Source organism: Pseudophryne corroboree, unplaced genomic scaffold (genome assembly GCF_028390025.1).
Source record: "Pseudophryne corroboree isolate aPseCor3 unplaced genomic scaffold, aPseCor3.hap2 scaffold_481, whole genome shotgun sequence".
Taxonomy (NCBI): domain Eukaryota; kingdom Metazoa; phylum Chordata; class Amphibia; order Anura; family Myobatrachidae; genus Pseudophryne; species Pseudophryne corroboree.
The window spans coordinates 70,284-94,443 of NW_026970093.1; the positions used below are offsets into that span (position 1 = coordinate 70,284).

At 45.0% G+C, this 24,160-nt stretch overlaps 19 non-coding genes and 2 pseudogenes across 19 annotated transcripts; all 21 read right to left on the reverse strand.

Annotated features, from left to right (window-relative positions):
- Positions 1-145: 145 nt before the first annotated feature.
- Positions 146-308, reverse strand: LOC135029047 (U1 spliceosomal RNA). Its single transcript, XR_010225260.1, has one exon. It is a non-coding gene; the product is annotated as a U1 spliceosomal RNA (small nuclear RNA).
- Positions 309-460: 152 nt separating this feature from the next.
- On the reverse strand, positions 461-624 carry LOC135029187 (U1 spliceosomal RNA). Its single transcript, XR_010225360.1, has one exon. It is a non-coding gene; the product is annotated as a U1 spliceosomal RNA (small nuclear RNA).
- A 674-nt stretch (positions 625-1,298) lies between these two features.
- LOC135029110 (U1 spliceosomal RNA) lies at positions 1,299-1,461 on the reverse strand. The gene has a single exon (XR_010225296.1). It is a non-coding gene; the product is annotated as a U1 spliceosomal RNA (small nuclear RNA).
- Positions 1,462-1,613: 152 nt separating this feature from the next.
- On the reverse strand, positions 1,614-1,777 carry LOC135028818 (U1 spliceosomal RNA). The gene has a single exon (XR_010225046.1). It is a non-coding gene; the product is annotated as a U1 spliceosomal RNA (small nuclear RNA).
- A 674-nt stretch (positions 1,778-2,451) lies between these two features.
- On the reverse strand, positions 2,452-2,614 carry LOC135029060 (U1 spliceosomal RNA). The gene has a single exon (XR_010225270.1). It is a non-coding gene; the product is annotated as a U1 spliceosomal RNA (small nuclear RNA).
- A 152-nt stretch (positions 2,615-2,766) lies between these two features.
- LOC135028903 (U1 spliceosomal RNA) lies at positions 2,767-2,930 on the reverse strand. The gene has a single exon (XR_010225128.1). It is a non-coding gene; the product is annotated as a U1 spliceosomal RNA (small nuclear RNA).
- Positions 2,931-3,631: 701 nt separating this feature from the next.
- Positions 3,632-3,767, reverse strand: LOC135029070 (U1 spliceosomal RNA; annotated as a pseudogene).
- A 152-nt stretch (positions 3,768-3,919) lies between these two features.
- LOC135028984 (U1 spliceosomal RNA) lies at positions 3,920-4,083 on the reverse strand. Its single transcript, XR_010225206.1, has one exon. It is a non-coding gene; the product is annotated as a U1 spliceosomal RNA (small nuclear RNA).
- A 674-nt stretch (positions 4,084-4,757) lies between these two features.
- Positions 4,758-4,920, reverse strand: LOC135028968 (U1 spliceosomal RNA). The gene has a single exon (XR_010225191.1). It is a non-coding gene; the product is annotated as a U1 spliceosomal RNA (small nuclear RNA).
- Positions 4,921-5,072: 152 nt separating this feature from the next.
- On the reverse strand, positions 5,073-5,236 carry LOC135028847 (U1 spliceosomal RNA). The gene has a single exon (XR_010225074.1). It is a non-coding gene; the product is annotated as a U1 spliceosomal RNA (small nuclear RNA).
- A 674-nt stretch (positions 5,237-5,910) lies between these two features.
- On the reverse strand, positions 5,911-6,073 carry LOC135028945 (U1 spliceosomal RNA). Its single transcript, XR_010225168.1, has one exon. It is a non-coding gene; the product is annotated as a U1 spliceosomal RNA (small nuclear RNA).
- A 152-nt stretch (positions 6,074-6,225) lies between these two features.
- LOC135028995 (U1 spliceosomal RNA) lies at positions 6,226-6,389 on the reverse strand. The gene has a single exon (XR_010225217.1). It is a non-coding gene; the product is annotated as a U1 spliceosomal RNA (small nuclear RNA).
- Positions 6,390-8,813: 2,424 nt separating this feature from the next.
- Positions 8,814-8,977, reverse strand: LOC135029119 (U1 spliceosomal RNA). Its single transcript, XR_010225303.1, has one exon. It is a non-coding gene; the product is annotated as a U1 spliceosomal RNA (small nuclear RNA).
- Positions 8,978-9,129: 152 nt separating this feature from the next.
- Positions 9,130-9,293, reverse strand: LOC135028802 (U1 spliceosomal RNA). The gene has a single exon (XR_010225030.1). It is a non-coding gene; the product is annotated as a U1 spliceosomal RNA (small nuclear RNA).
- A 670-nt stretch (positions 9,294-9,963) lies between these two features.
- On the reverse strand, positions 9,964-10,126 carry LOC135029140 (U1 spliceosomal RNA). The gene has a single exon (XR_010225317.1). It is a non-coding gene; the product is annotated as a U1 spliceosomal RNA (small nuclear RNA).
- Positions 10,127-10,961: 835 nt separating this feature from the next.
- Positions 10,962-11,097, reverse strand: LOC135029071 (U1 spliceosomal RNA; annotated as a pseudogene).
- Positions 11,098-11,249: 152 nt separating this feature from the next.
- On the reverse strand, positions 11,250-11,413 carry LOC135029007 (U1 spliceosomal RNA). The gene has a single exon (XR_010225226.1). It is a non-coding gene; the product is annotated as a U1 spliceosomal RNA (small nuclear RNA).
- Positions 11,414-12,087: 674 nt separating this feature from the next.
- Positions 12,088-12,250, reverse strand: LOC135028969 (U1 spliceosomal RNA). Its single transcript, XR_010225192.1, has one exon. It is a non-coding gene; the product is annotated as a U1 spliceosomal RNA (small nuclear RNA).
- Positions 12,251-12,402: 152 nt separating this feature from the next.
- On the reverse strand, positions 12,403-12,566 carry LOC135028819 (U1 spliceosomal RNA). The gene has a single exon (XR_010225047.1). It is a non-coding gene; the product is annotated as a U1 spliceosomal RNA (small nuclear RNA).
- Positions 12,567-13,240: 674 nt separating this feature from the next.
- LOC135028946 (U1 spliceosomal RNA) lies at positions 13,241-13,403 on the reverse strand. Its single transcript, XR_010225169.1, has one exon. It is a non-coding gene; the product is annotated as a U1 spliceosomal RNA (small nuclear RNA).
- A 152-nt stretch (positions 13,404-13,555) lies between these two features.
- Positions 13,556-13,719, reverse strand: LOC135028814 (U1 spliceosomal RNA). The gene has a single exon (XR_010225041.1). It is a non-coding gene; the product is annotated as a U1 spliceosomal RNA (small nuclear RNA).
- Positions 13,720-24,160: the final 10,441 nt, after the last annotated feature.

Below are 24,160 nucleotides of genomic sequence, written 5' to 3' on the forward strand. Positions count from 1 at the left end.
TTTGCATTGTGCATTGGAAGGCACAAAGTAAGCAGACGGGAGGAGAAGTCAGGATAGTGCACAAGGGTATAGAAGGGAGCGGCTGAAGAAAAGAGAAGTGGAAACAGACAGCAAACTAGGCTGGAGAGAGACCTGAGACAAAGAGATCTGAATTATACGAGAGCCGACCAGGGGAAACACAAATTATGCAGTCAAGTTTCCCACATTTGGGGAAATCGCAGGAGCAGCACACCCAGAGTACAATGGGTGAGCCTTGCCCTGGGAGAAGCACCTTAATGATCATAGTATCTCACCTGGCAGGTAAGTAGGAGTTGGGCTAGAGCTGGGGAGGGTCGCTGCTCGGGTACCCCCCTGTAAAGTGAAGGAGATCCAACAAAGGCAGCACAAGGGAACTCTCGAAAGAAGAACAAGGCTAGAGGAAAATGTGAGACAAAGAAATCTGACTTTTACTAGAGCTGACCAGAGGAAAGCACAAACACAGTCCCCCACTACCACAAATAATGCAGTTGAGTTTCCCACATTTGGGGAAATCACAGGGGTCAGCATACCCAAAATGCAATGAATGAACCTCACCCTGGGAGAAAAATCTTCATGACCATGGTATCTCCTATGCAAAATAAGTATGATTTGGAATAGGGCTGGGGAGGGCCGCTGCTCATGCACATCTCTGTCAAGTAAAGGAGATTCAACTGAGGCAGCACAAGGGAACTCTCATCTGGGGACAACAACTGCAGGGAGAACATATATTTTCAGATGAACATGGGAGGGCAGAAAGCTGCCTAATACTGAAGCACCCCCAAACAACAAACCAAATGCAACAACTAGTGCAAGCATTCCTGGGGGAAGGCCTGCCGCAGATGGATTTGCATATGGTGATGTCATCCAAGCAGTGGGTCAAAGTTGGCTTCAACCCTCGTCTGCATATGAAAAGAGAAAAGGGGCGTGCAGGGCATGGTGGCCTTTTGCGGCACTTGGCTGACCCCTAGTTTGCATTAAACACCTCCACCCTCCTTTGGTGTGGGGCTCATGTTGGCTATGCCCCAGCCCCTGAAGCATTCAAGCTGATTTCTTGCAGCAGCTGGGCACTGTAACAGCTCCAGAGCTGCTCTGTAAGGCAAGTAAAAGGGTGTGGGCCCTGCAGCACTACCTGTAGTTCGCATTGTGCGTTGGAAGGCACAAAGTAAGCAGACAGGAGGAGAAGTCAGGATAGTGCGCAAGGGCATAGAAGGGTGCGGCTCAAGAAAAGAGAAGTGGAAACAGACAGCAAACTAGGCTGGAGAGAGACCTGAGACAAAGAGATCTGAATTATACGAGAGCCGACCAGGGGAAACACAAATTATGCAGTCAAGTTTCCCACATTTGGGGAAATCGCAGGAGCAGCACACCTAGAGTGCAAAGGGTGAGCCTTGCCCTGGGAGAAGCACCTTCATGATCATAGTATCTCACCTGGCAGGTAAGTAGGAGTTGGGCTAGAGCTGGGGAGGATCGCTGCTCGGGTACCCCCCTGTAAACTGAAGGAGATCCAACTGAGGCAGCACAAGGGAACTCTCGAAAGAAGAACAAGGCTAGAGGAAAATCTGAGACAAAGAAATCTGACTTTTACCAGAGCTGACCAGAGGAAAGCACAAACACAGTCCCCCACTACCACAAATAATGCAGTCAAGTTTCCCACATTTGGGGAAATCACAGGGGTCAGCATACCCAAAATGCAATGAATGAACCTCACCCTGGGAGAACAATCTTCATGACCATGGTATCTCCTATGCAAAATAAGTATGATTTGGAATAGGGCTGGGGAGGGCCGCTGCTCATGCACATCTCTGTCAAGTAAAGGAGATTCAACTGAGGCAGCACAAGGGAACTCTCATCTGGGGACAACAACTGCAGGGAGAACACATATTTTCAGATGAACATGGGAGGGCAGAAGGCTGCCTAATACTGAAGCACCCCCAAACAACAAACCAAATGCAACAACTAGTGCAAGCATTCCTGGGGGAAGTTCTGCAGAAGACGGATTTGCATACGGTGATGTCATCCAAGCAGTGGGTCAAAGTTGGCTTCAACCCTCATCTGCATATGAAAAGAGAAAAGGGGCGTGCAGGGCATGGCGGCCTTTTGCGGTGCTTGGATGACCCCTAGTTCGCATTAAACACCTCCACCCTCCTTTGGTGTGGGGCTCATGTTGGCCATGCCCCATCCCCTGAAGCATTCAAGCTGATTTCTTGCAGCAGCTGGGCACTGTAACAGCTCCAGAGCTGCTCTGTAAGGCAAGTAAAAGGGTGTGGGCCCTGCAGCACTACCTGTAGTTTGCATTGTGCATTGGAAGGCACAAAGTAAGCAGACGGGAGGAGAAGTCAGGATAGTGCACAAGGGTATAGAAGGGAGCGGCTGAAGAAAAGAGAAGTGGAAACAGACAGCAAACTAGGCTGGAGAGAGACCTGAGACAAAGAGATCTGAATTATACGAGAGCCGACCAGGGGAAACACAAATTATGCAGTCAAGTTTCCCACATTTGGGGAAATCACAGGAGCAGCACACCCAGAGTACAATGGGTGAGCCTTGCCCTGGGAGAAGCACCTTCATGATCATAGTATCTCACCTGGCAGGTAAGTAGGAGTTGGGCTAGAGCTGGGGAGGGTCGCTGCTCGGGTACCCCCCTGTAAAGTGAAGGAGATCCAACTGAGGCAGCACAAGGGAACTCTCGAAAAAAGAACAAGGCTAAAGGAAAATCTGAGACAAAGAAATCTGACTTTTACCAGAGCTGACCAGAGGAAAGCACAAACACAGTCTCCCACTACCACAAATAATGCAGTCAAGTTTCCCACATTTGGGGAAATTACAGGGGTCAGCATACCCAAAATGCAATGAATGAACCTCACCCTGGGAGAAAAATCTTCATGACCATGGTATCTCCTATGCAAAATAAGTATGATTTGGAATAGGGCTGGGGAGGGCCGCTGCTCATGCACATCTCTGTCAAGTAAAGGAGATTCAACTGAGGCAGCACAAGGGAACTCTCATCTTGGGACAACAACTGCAGGGAGAACATATATTTTCAGATGAACATGGGAGGGCAGAAGGCTGCCTAATACTGAAGCACCCCCAAACAACAAACCAAATGCAACAACTAGTGCAAGCATTCCTGGGGGAAGGCCTGCCGCAGATGGATTTGCATATGGTGATGTCATCCAAGCAGTGGGTCAAAGTTGGCTTCAACCCTCGTCTGCATATGAAAAGAGAAAAGGGGCGTGCAGGGCATGGTGGCCTTTTGCGGCGCTTGGCTGACCCCTAGTTTGCATTAAACACCTCCACCCTCCTTTGGTGTGGGGCTCATGTTGGCTATGCCCCAGCCCCTGAAGCATTCAAGCTGATTTCTTGCAGCAGCTGGGCACTGTAACAGCTCCAGAGCTGCTCTGTAAGGCAAGTAAAAGGGTGTGGGCCCTGCAGCACTACCTGTAGTTTGCATTGTGCATTGGAAGGCACAAAGTAAGCAGACGGGAGGAGAAGTCAGGATAGTGCACAAGGGTATAGAAGGGAGCGGCTGAAGAAAAGAGAAGTGGAAACAGACAGCAAACTAGGCTGGAGAGAGACCTGAGACAAAGAGATCTGAATTATACGAGAGCCGACGAGGGGAAACACAAATTATGCAGTCAAGTTTCCCACATTTGGGGAAATCGCAGGAGCAGCACACCCAGAGTGCAATGGTTGAGCCTTGCCCTGGGAGAAGCACCTTCATGATCATAGTATCTCACCTGGCAGGTAAGTAGGAGTTGGGCTAGAGCTGGGGAGGGTCGCTGCTCGGGTTCCCCCCTGTGAAGTGAAGGAGATCCAACTGAGGCAGCACCAGGGAACTCTCGAAAGAAGAACAAGGCTAGAGGAAGATCTGAGACAAAGAAATCTGACTTTTACCAGAGCTGACCAGAGGAAAGCACAAACACAGTCCCCCACTACCACAAATAATGCAGTCGAGTTTCCCACATTTGGGAAAATCACAGGGGTCAGCATACCCAGAATGCAATGAATGAACCTCACCCTGGGAGAACAATCTTCATGACCATGGTATCTCCTATGCAAAATAAGTATGATTTGGGATAGGGCTGGTGAGGGCAGCTGCTCAGGCACATCTCTGTCAAGTAAAGGAGATTCAACTGAGGCAGCACAAGTGAACTCTCATCTGGGGACAACAACTGCAGGGAGACCACATCTTTTCAGATGAACATGGGAGGGCGGAAGGCTGCCTAATACTGAAGCACCATCAAATATCAAACCATATGCAACAACTAGTACAAGCACTCCTGGGGGAAGGTCTGCAGCAGACGGATTTGCATACGGTGATGTTATCCAAGCAGTGGGCCAAAGTTGACTGGAACCCTCATCTGCATATGAAAAGAGAAAAGGGGCATGCAGGGCATGGCGGCCTTTTGCAGTGCTTGGATGACCCCTAGTTCGCATTAAACACCTCCCCCCTCCTTTGGTGTGGGGCTCATGTTGGCCATGCCCCATCCCCTGAAGCATTCAAGCTGATTTCTTGCAGCAGCTGGGCACTGTAACAGCTCCAGAGCTGCTCTGTAAGGCAAGTAAAAGGGTGTGGGCCCTGCAGCACTACCTGTAGTTTGCATTGTGCATTGGAAGGCACAAAGTAAGCAGACGGGAGGAGAAGTCAGGATAGTGCACAAGGGTATAGAAGGGAGCGGCTGAAGAAAAGAGAAGTGGAAACAGACAGCAAACTAGGCTGGAGAGAGACCTGAGACAAATAGATCTGAATTATACGAGAGCCGACCAGGGGAAACACAAATTATGCAGTCAAGTTTCCCACATTTGGGGAAATCGCAGGGGCAGCACACCCAGAGTGCAATGGGTGAGCCTTGCCCTGGGAGAAGCACCTTCATGATCATAGTATCTCACCTGGCAGGTAAGTAGGAGTTGGGCTAGAGCTGGGGAGGGTCGCTGCTCGGGTACCCCCCTGTCAAGTGAAGGAGATCCAACTGAGGCAGCACAATGGAACTCTCGAAAGAAGAACAAGGCTAGAGGAAAATCTGAGACAAAGAAATCTGACTTTTACCAGAGCTGACCAGAGGAAAGCACAAACACAGTCCCCCACTACCACAAATAATGCAGTCGAGTTTCCCACATTTGGGGAAATCACAGGGGTCAGCATACCCAAAATGCAATGAATGAACCTCACCCTGGGAGAACAATCTTCATGACCATGGTATCTCCTATGCAAAATAAGTATGATTTGGAATAGGGCTGGGGAGGGCCGCTGCTCATGCACATCTCTGTCAAGTAAAGGAGATTCAACTGAGGCAGCACAAGGGAACTCTCATCTGGGGACAACAACTGCAGGGAGAACACATATTTTCAGATGAACATGGGAGGGCAGAAGGCTGCCTAATACTGAAGCACCCCCAAACAACAAACCAAATGCAACAACTAGTGCAAGCATTCCTGGGGGAAGTTCTGCAGAAGACGGATTTGCATACGGTGATGTCATCCAAGCAGTGGGTCAAAGTTGGCTTCAACCCTCATCTGCATATGAAAAGAGAAAAGGGGCGTGCAGGGCATGGCGGCCTTTTGCGGTGCTTGGATGACCCCTAGTTCGCATTAAACACCTCCACCCTCCTTTGGTGTGGGGCTCATGTTGGCCATGCCCCATCCCCTGAAGCATTCAAGCTGATTTCTTGCAGCAGCTGGGCACTGTAACAGCTCCAGAGCTGCTCTGTAAGGCAAGTAAAAGGGTGTGGGCCCTGCAGCACTACCTGTAGTTTGCATTGTGCATTGGAAGGCACAAAGTAAGCAGACGGGAGGAGAAGTCAGGATAGTGCACAAGGGTATAGAAGGGAGCGGTTGAAGAAAAGAGAAGTGGAAACAGACAGCAAACTAGGCTGGAGAGAAACCTGAGACAAAGAGATCTGAATTATACGAGAGCCGACCAGGGGAAACACAAATTATGCAGTCAAGTTTCCCACATTTGGGGAAATCGCAGGGGCAGCACACCCAGAGTGCAATGGGTGAGCCTTGCCCTGGGAGAAGCACCTTCATGATCATAGTATCTCACCTGGCAGGTAAGTAGGAGTTGGGCTAGAGCTGGGGAGGGTCGCTGATCGGGCACCCCCCTGTCAAGTGAAAGAGATCCAACTGAGGCAGCACAAGGGAACTCTCGAAAGAAGAACAAGGCTAGAGGAAGATCTGAGACAAAGAAATCTGACTTTTACCAGAGCTGACCAGAGGAAAGCACAAACACAGTCCCCCACTACCACAAATAATGCAGTCGAGTTTCCCACATTTGGGAAAATCACAGGGGTCAGCATACCCAGAATGCAATGAATGAACCTCACCCTGGGAGAACAATCTTCATGACCATGGTATCTCCTATGCAAAATAAGTATGATTTGGGATAGGGCTGGTGAGGGCCGCTGCTCAGGCACATCTCTGTCAAGTAAAGGAGATTCAACTGAGGCAGCACAAGGGAACTCTCATCTGGGGACAACAACTGCAGGGAGACCACATCTTTTCAGATGAACATGGGAGGGCGGAAGGCTGCCTAATACTGAAGCACCATCAAATATCAAACCATATGCAACAACTAGTACAAGCACTCCTTGGGGAAGGTCTGCAGCAGACGGATTTGCATACGGTGATGTTATCCAAGCAGTGGGCCAAAGTTGACTGGAACCCTCATCTGCATATGAAAAGAGAAAAGGGGCATGCAGGGCATGGCGGCCTTTTGCAGTGCTTGGATGACCCCTAGTTCGCATTAAACACCCCCACCCTCCTTTGGTGTGGGGCTCATGTTGGCCATGCCCCATCCCCTGAAGCATTCAAGCTGATTTCTTGCAGCAGCTGGGCACTGTAACAGCTCCAGAGCTGTTCTGTAAGGCAAGTAAAAGGGTGTGGGCCCTGCAGCACCACCTGTTGTTCGCATTGTGCGTTGGAAGGCACAAATTAAGCAGACGGGAGGAGAAGTCAGGATAGTGCGCAAGGGCATACTTTTCTCTTAGTCCGGGGGCAAGGCTTCAAAATGGGGTCTGCAACGGAGGAGACACAGGGGGCGTGGTCACAGCAGCTTTTCTCTACAGCCTGCACCAGCAGGAGCCTACACCATTTTTTATGATCACGCTGAACTGCAGTGCGACTGCAATTACAGCATGGTCAAGAAGGGAGGCGTCATGCTGGGTGGCCATGCCCTGTCACTGTGCAGGAGCCAGCACAGCTCACACACTAGTCCCCGGGTGCAGCCCCCAACCCCCGGGACACCCGGAGCAACAAAATGTAGATTCAGGCCACCAGGCCACGCCCCTACCTATGAAACCATGCCTCCTTTTTACCATTGCGCTGTTTATCTGCGCGCACTGCATTACAATCTCCCTCGCCACCTTTCTGGGTGTCACCAGTGATAGTGACACCTCTGCCATGCTTGTAGCAGCTGGTCCTAAGATCTACGCCTCAAGCCCTGAGTGTTTGCCCTTGTGACTTGTTGATCATCATAGCGAAGCAGATGCTTACAGAAAACTGCAGGGGCTTAGATTGAAAATAAAAAAATTGATGGGTATAAGGTAGAGAGGAGCGGGTTCGGTTCTCCGAGAACCGAATTCCCCACGAACTCCACGTGGTTTACACTGGTCCGAGGCAGGCTCGGTTGTTCCCGCCTGACTCGGAAAACCTGAACAAGGGAAAATGTCATCATCCCGCTGTCGGATTCTTGCGAGATTCGGATTCCATATAAAGAGCTGCGCGTTGCTGCCATTTTTACTCGTGCATTGAAGAGAGAGCGGAGAGGACGTGGCTATGTTCTCTCAGTGGAAATCTCAATATCAGTGCTCAGTATCAGTGGTTACTTATTGCTGCTCAGTAATACTAGTAGTGTGTCTCTCCTGCTCAGTGTCAGTTCTCAGTAGTATCCTCATCAGTGCTCAGTATCACTGCTCATTGTCTTGTGCTGCATTGTGGTGCTCAGCATACTACAGTACATTACTAATAGTCCAGTGCTGCATCTTGCTGCTCAGTGTCAGTTCTAGTATCCTCATCAGTGCTCACTATCACTGCTCATTGCATTGTGGTGTTCTGTATACTACAGTAACATAGTAATATAGTATATATAGAGGAGCGGGTTCGGTTCTCCGAGAACCGAATTCCCGACGAACTCCACGTGGTTTACACTGGTCCGTGGCAGGCTCGGTTGTTCCCGCCTGACTCGGAAAACCTGAACAAGGGAAAATGTCATCATCCCGCTGTCGGATTCTCGCGAGATTCGGATTCCATATAAAGAGCTGCGCGTTGCCGCCATTTTTACTCGTGCATTGAAGAGAGAGCGGAGAGGACGTGGCTATGTTCTCTCAGTGGAAATCTCAATATCAGTGCCCAGTATCAGTGGTTACTTATTGCTGCTCAGTAATACTAGTAGTGTGTCTCTCCTGCTCAGTGTCAGTTCTCAGTAGTATCCTCATCAGTGCTCAGTATCACTGCTCATTGTCTTGTGCTGCATTGTGGTGCTCAGCATACAACAGTACATTACTAATAGTCCAGTGCTGCATCTTGCTGCTCATGTTGGCTATGCCCCAGCCCCTGAAGCATTCAAGCTGATTTCTTGCAGCAGCTGGGCACTGTAACAGCTCCAGAGCTGCTCTGTAAGGCAAGTAAAAGGGTGTTGGCCCTGCAGCACTACCTGTAGTTTGCATTGTGCGTTGGAAGGCACAAAGTAAGCAGACAGGAGAAGTCAGGAGAGTGCACAAGGGCATAGAAGGCAGGGGCTCAAGAAAAGAGAAGTGGAAACAGACAGCAAACTAGGCTGGAGAGAGACCTGAGACAAAGAGATCTGAATTATACGAGTAGCCGACCAGAGGAAACACAAATTATGCAGTCAAGTGTCCCACATTTGGGGAAATCGTAGGAGCAGCACACCCAGAGTGCAATGGGTGAGCCTTGCCCTGGTAGAAGCACCTTCCTGATCATAGTATCTCACTTGGCAGGTAAGTAGGAGTTGGGCTTGAGCTGGGGAGGGTCGCTGCTCGGGCACCCCCCTGTCAAGTGAAGGAGATCCAACTGAGGCAGCACAAGGAAACTCTCAAAAAAAGAACAAGGCTAGAGGAAGATCTGAGACAAAGAAATCTGACTTTTACCAGAGCTGACCAGAGGAAAGCACAAACACAGTCCCCCACTACCACAAATAATGCAGTCGAGTTTCCCACATTTGGGGAAATCACAGGGGTCAGCATACCCAGAATGCAATGAACGAACCTCACCCTGGGAGAACAATCTTCATGACCATGGTATCTCCTATGCAAAATAAGTATGATTTGGGATAGGGCTGGGGAGGGCCGCTGCTCAGGCACATCTCTTTCAAGTAAAGGAGATTCAACTGAGGCAGCACAAGGGAACTCTCATCTGGGGACAACAACTGCAGGGAGAACACATATTTTCAGATGAACATGGGAGAGCTGAAGGCTGCCTAATACTGAAGCACCCCAAACAACAAACCAAATGCAACAACTAGTACAAGCATTCCTGGGGGAAGGTCTGCAGAAGACGGATTTGCATACGGTGATGTCATCCAAGCAGTGGGCCAAAGTTGGCTGGAACCCTCATCTGCATATGAAAAGAGAAAAGGGGTATGCAGGGCATGGCGGCCTTTTGCGGCGCTTGGATGACCCTTAGTTTGCATTAAACACCTCCACCCTCCGTCGGTGTGGGGCTCATGTTGGCTATGCCCCAGCCCCTGAAGCATTCAAGCTGATTTCTTGCAGCAGCTGGGCACTGTAACAGCTCCAGAGCTGCTCTGAAAGGCAAGTAAAAGGGTGTGGGCCCTGCAGCACTACCTGTAGTTTGCATTGTGCGTTGGAAGGCACAAAGTAAGCAGACAGGAGAAGTCAGGAGAGTGCACAAGGGCATAGAAGGCAGCGGCTCAAGAAAAGAGAAGTGGAAACAGACAGCAAACTAGGCTGGAGAGAGACCAGAGACAAAGAGATCTGAATTATACGAGTAGCCGACTAGAGGAAACACAAATTATGCAGTCAAGTGTCCCACATTTGGGGAAATCGTAGGAGCAGCACACCCAGAGTGCAATAGTGAGCCTTGCCCTGGGAGAAGCACCTTCCTGATCATAGTATCTCACCTGGCAGGTAAGTAGGAGTTGGGCTAGAGATGGGGAGGGTCGCTGCTCGGGCACCCCCCTGTCAAGTGAAGTTCTGCAGAAGACGGATTTGCATACGGTGATGTCATCCAAGCAGTGGGTCAAAGTTGGCTTCAACCCTCATCTGCATATGAAAAGAGAAAAGGGGCGTGCAGGGCATGGCGGCCTTTTGCGGTGCTTGGATGACCCCTAGTTCGCATTAAACACCTCCACCCTCCTTTGGTGTGGGGCTCATGTTGGCCATGCCCCATCCCCTGAAGATGAACATGGGAGGGCAGAAGGCTGCCTAATACTGAAGCACCCCCAAACAACAAACCAAATGCAACAACTAGTGCAAGCATTCCTGGGGGAAGGCCTGCCGCAGATGGATTTGCATATGGTGATGTCATCCAAGCAGTGGGTCAAAGTTGGCTTCAACCCTCGTCTGCATATGAAAAGAGAAAAGGGGCGTGCAGGGCATGGTGGCCTTTTGCGGCGCTTGGCTGACCCCTAGTTTGCATTAAACACCTCCACCCTCCTTTGGTGTGGGGCTCATGTTGGCTATGCCCCAGCCCCTGAAGCATTCAAGCTGATTTCTTGCAGCAGCTGGGCACTGTAACAGCTCCAGAGCTGCTCTGTAAGGCAAGTAAAAGGGTGTGGGCCCTGCAGCACTACCTGTAGTTTGCATTGTGCATTGGAAGGCACAAAGTAAGCAGACGGGAGGAGAAGTCAGGATAGTGCACAAGGGTATAGAAGGGAGCGGCTGAAGAAAAGAGAAGTGGAAACAGACAGCAAACTAGGCTGGAGAGAGACCTGAGACAAAGAGATCTGAATTATACGAGAGCCGACGAGGGGAAACACAAATTATGCAGTCAAGTTTCCCACATTTGGGGAAATCGCAGGAGCAGCACACCCAGAGTGCAATGGTTGAGCCTTGCCCTGGGAGAAGCACCTTCATGATCATAGTATCTCACCTGGCAGGTAAGTAGGAGTTGGGCTAGAGCTGGGGAGGGTCGCTGCTCGGGTTCCCCCCTGTGAAGTGAAGGAGATCCAACTGAGGCAGCACCAGGGAACTCTCGAAAGAAGAACAAGGCTAGAGGAAGATCTGAGACAAAGAAATCTGACTTTTACCAGAGCTGACCAGAGGAAAGCACAAACACAGTCCCCCACTACCACAAATAATGCAGTCGAGTTTCCCACATTTGGGAAAATCACAGGGGTCAGCATACCCAGAATGCAATGAATGAACCTCACCCTGGGAGAACAATCTTCATGACCATGGTATCTCCTATGCAAAATAAGTATGATTTGGGATAGGGCTGGTGAGGGCAGCTGCTCAGGCACATCTCTGTCAAGTAAAGGAGATTCAACTGAGGCAGCACAAGTGAACTCTCATCTGGGGACAACAACTGCAGGGAGACCACATCTTTTCAGATGAACATGGGAGGGCGGAAGGCTGCCTAATACTGAAGCACCATCAAATATCAAACCATATGCAACAACTAGTACAAGCACTCCTGGGGGAAGGTCTGCAGCAGACGGATTTGCATACGGTGATGTTATCCAAGCAGTGGGCCAAAGTTGACTGGAACCCTCATCTGCATATGAAAAGAGAAAAGGGGCATGCAGGGCATGGCGGCCTTTTGCAGTGCTTGGATGACCCCTAGTTCGCATTAAACACCTCCCCCCTCCTTTGGTGTGGGGCTCATGTTGGCCATGCCCCATCCCCTGAAGCATTCAAGCTGATTTCTTGCAGCAGCTGGGCACTGTAACAGCTCCAGAGCTGCTCTGTAAGGCAAGTAAAAGGGTGTGGGCCCTGCAGCACTACCTGTAGTTTGCATTGTCCATTGGAAGGCACAAAGTAAGCAGACGGGAGGAGAAGTCAGGATAGTGCACAAGGGTATAGAAGGGAGCGGCTGAAGAAAAGAGAAGTGGAAACAGACAGCAAACTAGGCTGGAGAGAGACCTGAGACAAATAGATCTGAATTATACGAGAGCCGACCAGGGGAAACACAAATTATGCAGTCAAGTTTCCCACATTTGGGGAAATCGCAGGGGCAGCACACCCAGAGTGCAATGGGTGAGCCTTGCCCTGGGAGAAGCACCTTCATGATCATAGTATCTCACCTGGCAGGTAAGTAGGAGTTGGGCTAGAGCTGGGGAGGGTCGCTGCTCGGGTACCCCCCTGTCAAGTGAAGGAGATCCAACTGAGGCAGCACAATGGAACTCTCGAAAGAAGAACAAGGCTAGAGGAAAATCTGAGACAAAGAAATCTGACTTTTACCAGAGATGACCAGAGGAAAGCACAAACACAGTCCCCCACTACCACAAATAATGCAGTCAAGTTTCCCACATTTGGGGAAATCACAGGGGTCAGCATACCCAAAATGCAATGAATGAACCTCACCCTGGGAGAACAATCTTCATGACCATGGTATCTCCTATGCAAAATAAGTATGATTTGGAATAGGGCTGGGGAGGGCCGCTGCTCATGCACATCTCTGTCAAGTAAAGGAGATTCAACTGAGGCAGCACAAGGGAACTCTCATCTGGGGACAACAACTGCAGGGAGAACACATATTTTCAGATGAACATGGGAGGGCAGAAGGCTGCCTAATACTGAAGCACCCCCAAACAACAAACCAAATGCAACAACTAGTGCAAGCATTCCTGGGGGAAGTTCTGCAGAAGACGGATTTGCATACGGTGATGTCATCCAAGCAGTGGGTCAAAGTTGGCTTCAACCCTCATCTGCATATGAAAAGAGAAAAGGGGCGTGCAGGGCATGGCGGCCTTTTGCGGTGCTTGGATGACCCCTAGTTCGCATTAAACACCTCCACCCTCCTTTGGTGTGGGGCTCATGTTGGCCATGCCCCATCCCCTGAAGCATTCAAGCTGATTTCTTGCAGCAGCTGGGCACTGTAACAGCTCCAGAGCTGCTCTGTAAGGCAAGTAAAAGGGTGTGGGCCCTGCAGCACTACCTGTAGTTTGCATTGTGCATTGGAAGGCACAAAGTAAGCAGACGGGAGGAGAAGTCAGGATAGTGCACAAGGGTATAGAAGGGAGCGGTTGAAGAAAAGAGAAGTGGAAACAGACAGCAAACTAGGCTGGAGAGAGACCTGAGACAAAGAGATCTGAATTATACGAGAGCCGACCAGGGGAAACACAAATTATGCAGTCAAGTTTCCCACATTTGGGGAAATCGCAGGGGCAGCACACCCAGAGTGCAATGGGTGAGCCTTGCCCTGGGAGAAGCACCTTCATGATCATAGTATCTCACCTGGCAGGTAAGTAGGAGTTGGGCTAGAGCTGGGGAGGGTCGCTGTTCGGGCACCCCCCTGTCAAGTGAAAGAGATCCAACTGAGGCAGCACAAGGGAACTCTCGAAAGAAGAACAAGGCTAGAGGAAGATCTGAGACAAAGAAATCTGACTTTTACCAGAGCTGACCAGAGGAAAGCACAAACACAGTCCCCCACTACCACAAATAATGCAGTCGAGTTTCCCACATTTGGGAAAATCACAGGGGTCAGCATACCCAGAATGCAATGAATGAACCTCACCCTTGGAGAACAATCTTCATGACCATGGTATCTCCTATGCAAAATAAGTATGATTTGGGATAGGGCTGGTGAGGGCAGCTGCTCAGGCACATCTCTGTCAAGTAAAGGAGATTCAACTGAGGCAGCACAAGTGAACTCTCATCTGGGGACAACAACTGCAGGGAGACCACATCTTTTCAGATGAACATGGGAGGGCGGAAGGCTGCCTAATACTGAAGCACCATCAAATATCAAACCATATGCAACAACTAGTACAAGCACTCCTGGGGGAAGGTCTGCAGCAGACGGATTTGCATACGGTGATGTTATCCAAGCAGTGGGCCAAAGTTGACTGGAACCCTCATCTGCATATGAAAAGAGAAAAGGGGCATGCAGGGCATGGCGGCCTTTTGCAGTGCTTGGATGACCCCTAGTTCGTATTAAACACCTCCCCCCTCCTTTGGTGTGGGGCTCATGTTGGCCATGCCCCATCCCCTGAAGCATTCAAGCTGATTTCTTGCAGCAGCTGGGCACTGTAACAGCTCCAGAGCTGCTCTGTAAGGCAAGTAAAAGGGTGTGGGCCCTGCAGCACTACCTGTAGTTTGCATTCTAGTGTCTTTCGTTTGGGAGAAAAATGCAAAGGTACAATACAGCTTTTCCTTGCCGATATCTCTCTTTTGCAAAGAGCTAGGCATTGGAAAATTCAGGGCTATACCGTGTAGATGAAGCACTAACAGGAGGCTTTTAAATTTTCATTCTAGTGTCTTTCGTTTGGGAGAAAAATGCAAAGGTACAATACAGCTTTTCCTTGCCAATATCTCTCTTTTGCAAAGAGCTAGGCATTGGAAAATTCAGGGCTATAACGTGTAGATGAAGCACTAACAGGAGGCTTTAAAATTTTCATTCTAGTGTCTTTCGTTTGGGAGAAAAATGCAAAAGTACAATGCAGCTTTTCCTTGCCGATATCTCTCTTTTGCAAAGAGATAGGCATTGGAAAATTCAGGGCTATAACGTGTAGATGAAGCACTAACAGTAGGCTTTAAAATTTTCATTCTAGTGTCTTTCGTTTGGGAGAAAAATGCAAAGGTACAATACAGCTTTTCCTTGCCGATATCTCTCTTTTGCAAAGAGCTAGGCATTGGAAAATTCAGGGCTATAACGTGCAGATGAAGCACTAACAGTAGGATTTAAAATTGTCATTCTAGTATCTTTCGTTTGGGAGAAAAATGCAAAGGTACAATACAGCTTTTCCTTGCCGATATCTCTCTTTTGCAAAGAGATAGGCATTGGAAAATTCAGGGCTATAACGTGTAGATGAAGCACTAACAGGAGGCTTTAAAATTTTCATTTTAGTGTCTTTCGTTTGGGAGAAAAATGCAAAGGTACAATACAGTTTTTCCTTGCCGATATCTCTCTTTTGCAAAGAGATAGGCATTGGAAAAATCAGGGCTATAACGTGTAGATGAAGCACTAACAGGAGGCTTTAAAATTTTCATTCTAGTGTCTTTCGTTTGGGAGAAAAATGCAAAGGTACAATACAGTTTTTCCTTGCCGATATCTCTCTTTTGCAAAGAGATAGGCATTGGAAAAATCAGGGCTATAACGTGTAGATGAAGCACTAACAGGAGGCTTTAAAATTTTCATTCTAGTGTCTTTCGTTTGGGAGAAAAATGCAAAGGTACAATACAGCTTTTACTTGCCGATATCTCTCTTTTGCAAAGAGCTAGGCATTGGAAAATTCAGGGCTATAACGTGTAGATGAAGCACTAACAGTAGGCTTTAACATTTTCATTCTAGTGTCTTTCGTTTGGGAGAAAAATGCAAAGGTACAATACAGCATTTCCTTGCCGATATCTCTCTTTTGCAAAGAGCTAGGCATTGGAAAATTCAGGGCTATAACGTGTAGATGAAGCACTAACAGTAGGCTTTAAAATTTTCATTCTAGTGTCTTTCGTTTGGGAGAAAAATGCAAAGGTACAATACAGCTTTTCCTTGCCGATATCTCTCTTTTGCAAAGAGATAGGCATTGGAAAATTCAGGGCTATAACGTGTAGATGAAGCACTAACAGGAGGCTTTAAAATTTTCATTCTAGTGTCTTTCGTTTGGGAGAAAAATGCAAAGGTACAATACAGCTTTTCCTTGCCAATATCTCTCTTTTGCAAAGAGCTAGGCATTGGAAAATTCAGGGCTATAACGTGTAGATCTAGCACTAACAGGAGGCTTTAAAATTTTCATTCTAGTGTCTTTCGTTTGGGAGAAAAATGCAAAGCTACAATACAGCTTTTCCTTGCCGATATCTCTCTTTTGCAAAGAGATAGGCATTGGAAAATTCAGGGCTATAACGTGTATATGAAGCACTAACAGGAGGCTTTAAAATTTTCATTCTAGTGTCTTTCGTTTGGGAGAAAAATGCAAAGGTACAATACAGCTTTTCCTTGCCGATATCTCTCTTTTGCAAAGAGATAGGCATTGGAAAATTCAGGGCTATAACGTGTAGATGAAGCACTAACAGTAGACTTTAAAATTTTCATTCTAGTGTCTTTCGTTTGGGAGAAAAATGCAAAGGTACAATACAGCTTTTCCTTGCCAATATCTCTCTTTTGCAAAGAGCTAGGCATTGGAAAATTCAGGGCTATAACGTGTAGATGAAGCACTAACAGGAGGCTTTAAAATTTTCATTCTAGTGTCTTTCGTTCGGGAGAAAAATGCAAAGGTACAATACAGTTTTTCCTTGCCGATATCTCTCTTTTGCAAAGAGATAGGCATTGGAAAATTCAGGGCTATAACGTGTAGATGAAGCACTAACAGGAGGCTTTAAAATTTTCATTCTAGTGTCCTTCGTTTGGGAGAAAAATGCAAAGGTACAATACAGCTTTTCCTTGCCAATATCTCTCTTTTGCAAAGAGCTAGGCATTGGAAAATTCAGGGCTATAACGTGTAGATGAAGCACTAAAAGGAGGCTTTAAAATTGTCATTCTAGTGTCTTTCGTTTGGGAGAAAAATGTAAAAGTACAATGCAGCTTTTCCTTGCCGATATCTCTCTTTTGCAAAGAGATAGGCATTGGAAAATTCAGGGCTATAACGTGTAGATGAAGCACTAACAGGAGGCTTTAAAATTTTCATTCTAGTGTCTTTCGTTTGGGAGAAAAATGTAAAAGTACAATGCAGCTTTTCCTTGCCGATATCTCTCTTTTGCAAAGAGATAGGCATTGGAAAATTCAGGGCTATAACGTGTATATGAAGCACTAACAGGAGGCTTTAAAATTTTCATTCTAGTGTCTTTCGTTTGGGAGAAAAATGCAAAGGTACAATACAGCTTTTCCTTGCCGATATCTCTCTTTTGCTAAGAGATAGGCATTGGAAAATTCAGGGCTATAACGTGTAGATGAAGCACTAAAAGGAGGCTTTAAAATTTTCATTCTAGTGTCCTTCGTTTGGGAGAAAAATGCAAAGGTACAATACAGCTTTTCCTTGCCGATATCTCTCTTTTGCAAAGAGATAGGCATTGGAAAATTCAGGGCTATAACGTGTAGATGAAGCACTAATAGGAGGCTTTAAAATTTTCATTCTAGTGTCCTTCGTTTGGGAGAAAAATGCAAAGGTACAATACAGCTTTTCCTTGCCGATATCTCTCTTTTGCAAAGAGATAGGCATTGGAAAATTCAGGGCTATAACGTGTAGATGAAGCACTAACAGAAGGCTTTAAAATTTTCATTCTAGTGTCTTTCGTTTGGGAGAAAAATGCAAAGGTACAATACAGCTTTTCCTTGCCGATATCTCTCTTTTGCAAAGAGCTAGGCATTGGAAAATTCAGGGCTATAACGTGTAGATGAAGCACTAACAGTAGACTTTAAAATTTTCATTCTAGTGTCTTTCGTTTGGGAGAAAAATGCAAAGGTACAATACAGCTTTTCCTTGCCAATATCTCTCTTTTGCAAAGAGCTAGGCATTGGAAAATTCAGGGCTATAACGTGTAGATGAAGCACTAACAGGAGGCTTTAAAATTTTCATTCTAGTGTCTTTCGTTTGGGAGAAAAATGCAAAGGTACAATACAGTTTTTCCTTGCCGATATCTCTCTTTTGCAAAGAGATAGGCATTGGAAAATTCAGGGCTATAACGTGTAGATGAAGCACTAACAGGAGGCTTTAAAATTTTCATTCTAGTGTCTTTCGTTTGGGAGAAAAATGCAAAGGTACAATACAGCTTTTCCTTGCCGATATCTCTCTTTTGCAAAGAGATAGGCATTTGAAAATTCAGGGCTATAACGTGTAGATGAAGCACTAACAGGAGGCTTTAAAATTTTCATTCTAGTGTCCTTCGTTTGGGAGAAAAATGCAAAGGTACAATACAGCTTTTCCTTGCCGATATCTCTCTTTTGCAAAGAGATAGGCATTGGAAAATTCAGGGCTATAACGTGTAGATGAAGCACTAGTAGGAGGCTTTAAAATTTTCATTCTAGTGTCCTTCGTTTGGGAGAAACATGCAAAGGTACAATACAGCTTTTCCTTGCCGATATCTCTCTTTTGCAAAGAGATAGGCATTGGAAAATTCAGGGCTATAACGTGTAGATGAAGCACTAACAGGAGGCTTTAAAATTTTCATTCTAGTGTCTTTCGTTTGGGAGAAAAATGCAAAGGTACAATACAGCTTTTCCTTGCCGATATCTCTCTTTTGCAAAGAGCTAGGCATTGGAAAATTCAGGGCTATAACGTGTAGATGAAGCACTAATAGGAGGCTTTAAAATTTTCATTCTAGTGTCTTTCGTTTGGGAGAAAAATGCAAAAGTACAATGCTGCTTTTCCTTGCCGATATCTCTCTTTTGCAAAGAGATAGGCATTGGAAAATTCAGGGCTATAACGTGTAGATGAAGCACTAACAGGAGGCTTTAAAATTTTCATTCTAGTGTCCTTCGTTTGGGAGAAAAATGCAAAGGTACATTACAGCTTTTCCTTGCCAATATCTCTCTTTTGCAAAGAGCTAGGCATTGGAAAATTCAGGGCTATAACGTGTAGATGAAGCACTAACAGGAGGCTTTAAAATTTTCATTCTAGTGTCCTTCGTTTGGGAGAAAAATGCAAAGGTACAATACAGCTTTTCCTTGCCGATATCTCTCTTTTGCAAAGAGATAGGCATTGGAAAATTCAGGGCTATAACGTGTAGATGAAGCACTAACAGGAGGCTTTAAAATTTTCATTCTAGTGTCTTTCGTTTGGGAGAAAAATGCAAAGGTACAATACAGCTTTTCCTTGCCGATATCTCTCTTTTGCAAAGAGCTAGGCATTGGAAAATTCAGGGCTATAACGTGTAGATGAAGCACTAACAGTAGACTTTAAAATTTTCATTCTAGTGTCTTTCGTTTGGGAGAAAAATGCAAAGGTACAATACAGCTTTTCCTTGCCAATATCTCTCTTTTGCAAAGAGCTAGGCATTGGAAAATTCAGGGCTATAACGTGTAGATGAAGCACTAACAGGAGGCTTTAAAATTTTCATTCTAGTGTCTTTCGTTTGGGAGAAAAATGCAAAGGTACAATACAGTTTTTCCTTGCCGATATCTCTCTTTTGCAAAGAGATAGGCATTGGAAAATTCAGGGCTATAACGTGTAGATGAAGCACTAACAGGAGGCTTTAAAATTTTCATTCTAGTGTCTTTCGTTTGGGAGAAAAATGCAAAGGTACAATACAGCTTTTCCTTGCCGATATCTCTCTTTTGCAAAGAGATAGGCATTTGAAAATTCAGGGCTATAACGTGTAGATGAAGCACTAACAGGAGGCTTTAAAATTTTCATTCTAGTGTCCTTCGTTTGGGAGAAAAATGCAAAGGTACAATACAGCTTTTCCTTGCCGATATCTCTCTTTTGCAAAGAGATAGGCATTGGAAAATTCAGGGCTATAACGTGTAGATGAAGCACTAATAGGAGGCTTTAAAATTTTCATTCTAGTGTCCTTCGTTTGGGAGAAACATGCAAAGGTACAATACAGCTTTTCCTTGCCGATATCTCTCTTTTGCAAAGAGATAGGCATTGGAAAATTCAGGGCTATAACGTGTAGATGAAGCACTAACAGGAGGCTTTAAAATTTTCATTCTAGTGTCTTTCGTTTGGGAGAAAAATGCAAAGGTACAATACAGCTTTTCCTTGCCGATATCTCTCTTTTGCAAAGAGCTAGGCATTGGAAAATTCAGGGCTATAACGTGTAGATGAAGCACTAATAGGAGGCTTTAAAATTTTCATTCTAGTGTCTTTCGTTTGGGAGAAAAATGCAAAAGTACAATGCTGCTTTTCCTTGCCGATATCTCTCTTTTGCAAAGAGATAGGCATTGGAAAATTCAGGGCTATAACGTGTAGATGAAGCACTAACAGGAGGCTTTAAAATTTTCATTCTAGTGTCCTTCGTTTGGGAGAAAAATGCAAAGGTACATTACAGCTTTTCCTTGCCAATATCTCTCTTTTGCAAAGAGCTAGGCATTGGAAAATTCAGGGCTATAACGTGTAGATGAAGCACTAACAGGAGGCTTTAAAATTTTCATTCTAGTGTCTTTCGTTTGGGAGAAAAATGCAAAGGTACAATACAGCATTTCCTTGCCGATATCTCTCTTTTGCAAAGAGATAGGCATTGGAAAATTCAGGGCTATTACGTGTAGATGAAGCACTAAAAGGAGGCTTTAAAATTTTCATTCTAGTGTCTTTCGTTTGGGAGAAAAATGTAAAAGTACAATGCCGCTTTTCCTTGCCGATATCTCTCTTTTGCAAAGAGATAGGCATTGGAAAATTCAGGGCTATAACGTGTAGATGAAGCACTAACAGGAGGCTTTAAAATTTTCATTCTAGTGTCTTTCGTTTGGGAGAAAAATGTAAAAGTACAATGCAGCTTTTCCTTGCCGATATCTCTCTTTTGCAAAGAGATAGGCATGAGAAAATTCAGGGCTATAAAGTGTATATGAAGCACTAACAGGAGGCTTTAAAATTTTCATTCTAGTGTCTTTCGTTTGGGAGAAAAATGCAAAGGTACAATACAGCTTTTCCTTGCTGATATCTCTCTTTTGCTAAGAGATAGGCATTGGAAAATTCAGGGCTATAACGTGTAGATGAAGCACTAACAGGAGGCTTTAAAATTTTCATTCTAGTGTCCTTCGTTTGGGAGAAAAATGCAAAGGTACAATACAGCTTTTCCTTGCCGATATCTCTCTTTTGCAAAGAGATAGGCATTGGAAAATTCAGGGCTATAACGTGTAGATGAAGCACTAATAGGAGGCTTTAAAATTTTCATTCTAGTGTCCTTCGTTTGGGAGAAAAATGCAAAGGTACAATACAGCTTTTCCTTGCCGATATCTCTCTTTTGCAAAGAGATAGGCATTGGAAAATTCAGGGCTATAACGTGTAGATGAAGCACTAACAGGAGGCTTTAAAATTTTCATTCTAGTGTCTTTCGTTTGGGAGAAAAATGCAAAGGTACAATACAGCTTTTCCTTGCCGATATCTCTCTTTTGCAAAGAGCTAGGCATTGGAAAATTCAGGGCTATAACGTGTAGATGAAGCACTAACAGGAGGCTTTAAAATTTTCATTCTAGTGTCTTTCGTTTGGGAGAAAAATGCAAAGGTACAATACAGTTTTTCCTTGCCGATATCTCTCTTTTGCAAAGAGATAGGCATTGGAAAATTCAGGGCTATAACGTGTAGATGAAGCACTAACAGGAGGCTTTAAAATTTTCATTCTAGTGTCCTTCGTTTGGGAGAAAAATGCAAAGGTACAATACAGCTTTTCCTTGCCAATATCTCTCTTTTGCAAAGAGCTAGGCATTGGAAAATTCAGGGCTATAACGTGTAGATGAAGCACTAACAGGAGGCTTTAAAATTTTCATTCTAGTGTCTTTCGTTTGGGAGAAAAATGCAAAGGTACAATACAGCTTTTCCTTGCCGATATCTCTCTTTTGCAAAGAGCTAGGCATTGGAAAATTCAGGGCTATAACGTGTAGATGAAGCACTAATAGGAGGCTTTAAAATTTTCATTCTAGTGTCTTTCGTTTGGGAGAAAAATGCAAAAGTACAATGCTGCTTTTCCTTGCCGATATCTCTCTTTTGCAAAGAGATAGGCATTGGAAAATTCAGGGCTATAACGTGTAGATGAAGCACTAACAGGAGGCTTTAAAATTTTCATTCTAGTGTCCTTCGTTTGGGAGAAAAATGCAAAGGTACATTACAGCTTTTCCTTGCCAATATCTCTCTTTTGCAAAGAGCTAGGCATTGGAAAATTCAGGGCTATAACGTGTAGATGAAGCACTAACAGGAGGCTTTAAAATTTTCATTCTAGTGTCTTTCGTTTGGGAGAAAAATGCAAAGGTACAATACAGCATTTCCTTGCCGATATCTCTCTTTTGCAAAGAGATAGGCATTGGAAAATTCAGGGCTATTACGTGTAGATGAAGCACTAAAAGGAGGCTTTAAAATTTTCATTCTAGTGTCTTTCGTTTGGGAGAAAAATGTAAAAGTACAATGTCGCTTTTCCTTGCCGATATCTCTCTTTTGCAAAGAGATAGGCATTGGAAAATTCAGGGCTATAACGTGTAGATGAAGCACTAACAGGAGGCTTTAAAATTTTCATTCTAGTGTCTTTCGTTTGGGAGAAAAATGTAAAAGTACAATGCAGCTTTTCCTTGCCGATATCTCTCTTTTGCAAAGAGATAGGCATGAGAAAATTCAGGGCTATAAAGTGTATATGAAGCACTAACAGGAGGCTTTAAAATTTTCATTCTAGTGTCTTTCGTTTGGGAGAAAAATGCAAAGGTACAATACAGCTTTTCCTTGCTGATATCTCTCTTTTGCTAAGAGATAGGCATTGGAAAATTCAGGGCTATAACGTGTAGATGAAGCACTAACAGGAGGCTTTAAAATTTTCATTCTAGTGTCCTTCGTTTGGGAGAAAAATGCAAAGGTACAATACAGCTTTTCCTTGCCGATATCTCTCTTTTGCAAAGAGATAGGCATTGGAAAATTCAGGGCTATAACGTGTAGATGAAGCACTAATAGGAGGCTTTAAAATTTTCATTCTAGTGTCCTTCGTTTGGGAGAAAAATGCAAAGGTACAATACAGCTTTTCCTTGCCGATATCTCTCTTTTGCAAAGAGATAGGCATTGGAAAATTCAGGGCTATAACGTGTAGATGAAGCACTAACAGGAGGCTTTAAAATTTTCATTCTAGTGTCTTTCGTTTGGGAGAAAAATGCAAAGGTACAATACAGCTTTTCCTTGCCGATATCTCTCTTTTGCAAAGAGCTAGGCATTGGAAAATTCAGGGCTATAACGTGTAGATGAAGCACTAACAGGAGGCTTTAAAATTTTCATTCTAGTGTCTTTCGTTTGGGAGAAAAATGCAAAGGTACAATACAGTTTTTCCTTGCCGATATCTCTCTTTTGCAAAGAGATAGGCATTGGAAAATTCAGGGCTATAACGTGTAGATGAAGCACTAACAGGAGGCTTTAAAATTTTCATTCTAGTGTCCTTCGTTTGGGAGAAAAATGCAAAGGTACAATACAGCTTTTCCTTGCCAATATCTCTCTTTTGCAAAGAGCTAGGCATTGGAAAATTCAGGGCTATAACGTGTAGATGAAGCACTAACAGGAGGCTTTAAAATTTTCATTCTAGTGTCTTTCGTTTGGGAGAAAAATGCAAAGGTACAATACAGCATTTCCTTGCCGATATCTCTCTTTTGCAAAGAGATAGGCATTGGAAAATTCAGGGCTATTACGTGTAGATGAAGCACTAAAAGGAGGCTTTAAAATTTTCATTCTAGTGTCTTTCGTTTGGGAGAAAAATGTAAAAGTACAATGCAGCTTTTCCTTGCCGATATCTCTCTTTTGCAAAGAGATAGGCATTGGAAAATTCAGGGCTATAACGTGTAGATGAAGCACTAACAGGAGGCTTTAAAATTTTCATTCTAGTGTCTTTCGTTTGGGAGAAAAATGTAAAAGTACAATGCAGCTTTTCCTTGCCGATATCTCTCTTTTGCAAAGAGATAGGCATTGGAAAATTCAGGGCTATAACGTGTATATGAAGCACTAACAGGAGGCTTTAAAATTTTCATTCTAGTGTCTTTCGTTTGGGAGAAAAATGCAAAGGTACAATACAGCTTTTCCTTGCCGATATCTCTCTTTTGTTAAGAGATAGGCATTGGAAAATTCAGGGCTATAACGTGTAGATGAAGCACTAAAAGGAGGCTTTAAAATTTTCATTCTAGTGTCCTTCGTTTGGGAGAAAAATGCAAAGGTACAATACAGCTTTTCCTTGCCGATATCTCTCTTTTGCAAAGAGATAGGCATTGGAAAATTCAGGGCTATAACGTGTAGATGAAGCACTAACAGGAGGCTTTAAAATTTTCATTCTAGTGTCTTTCGTTTGGGAGAAAAATGCAAAGGTACAATACAGCATTTCCTTGCCGATATCTCTCTTTTGCAAAGAGATAGGCATTGGAAAATTCAGGGGTATTACGTGTAGATGAAGCACTAAAAGGAGGCTTT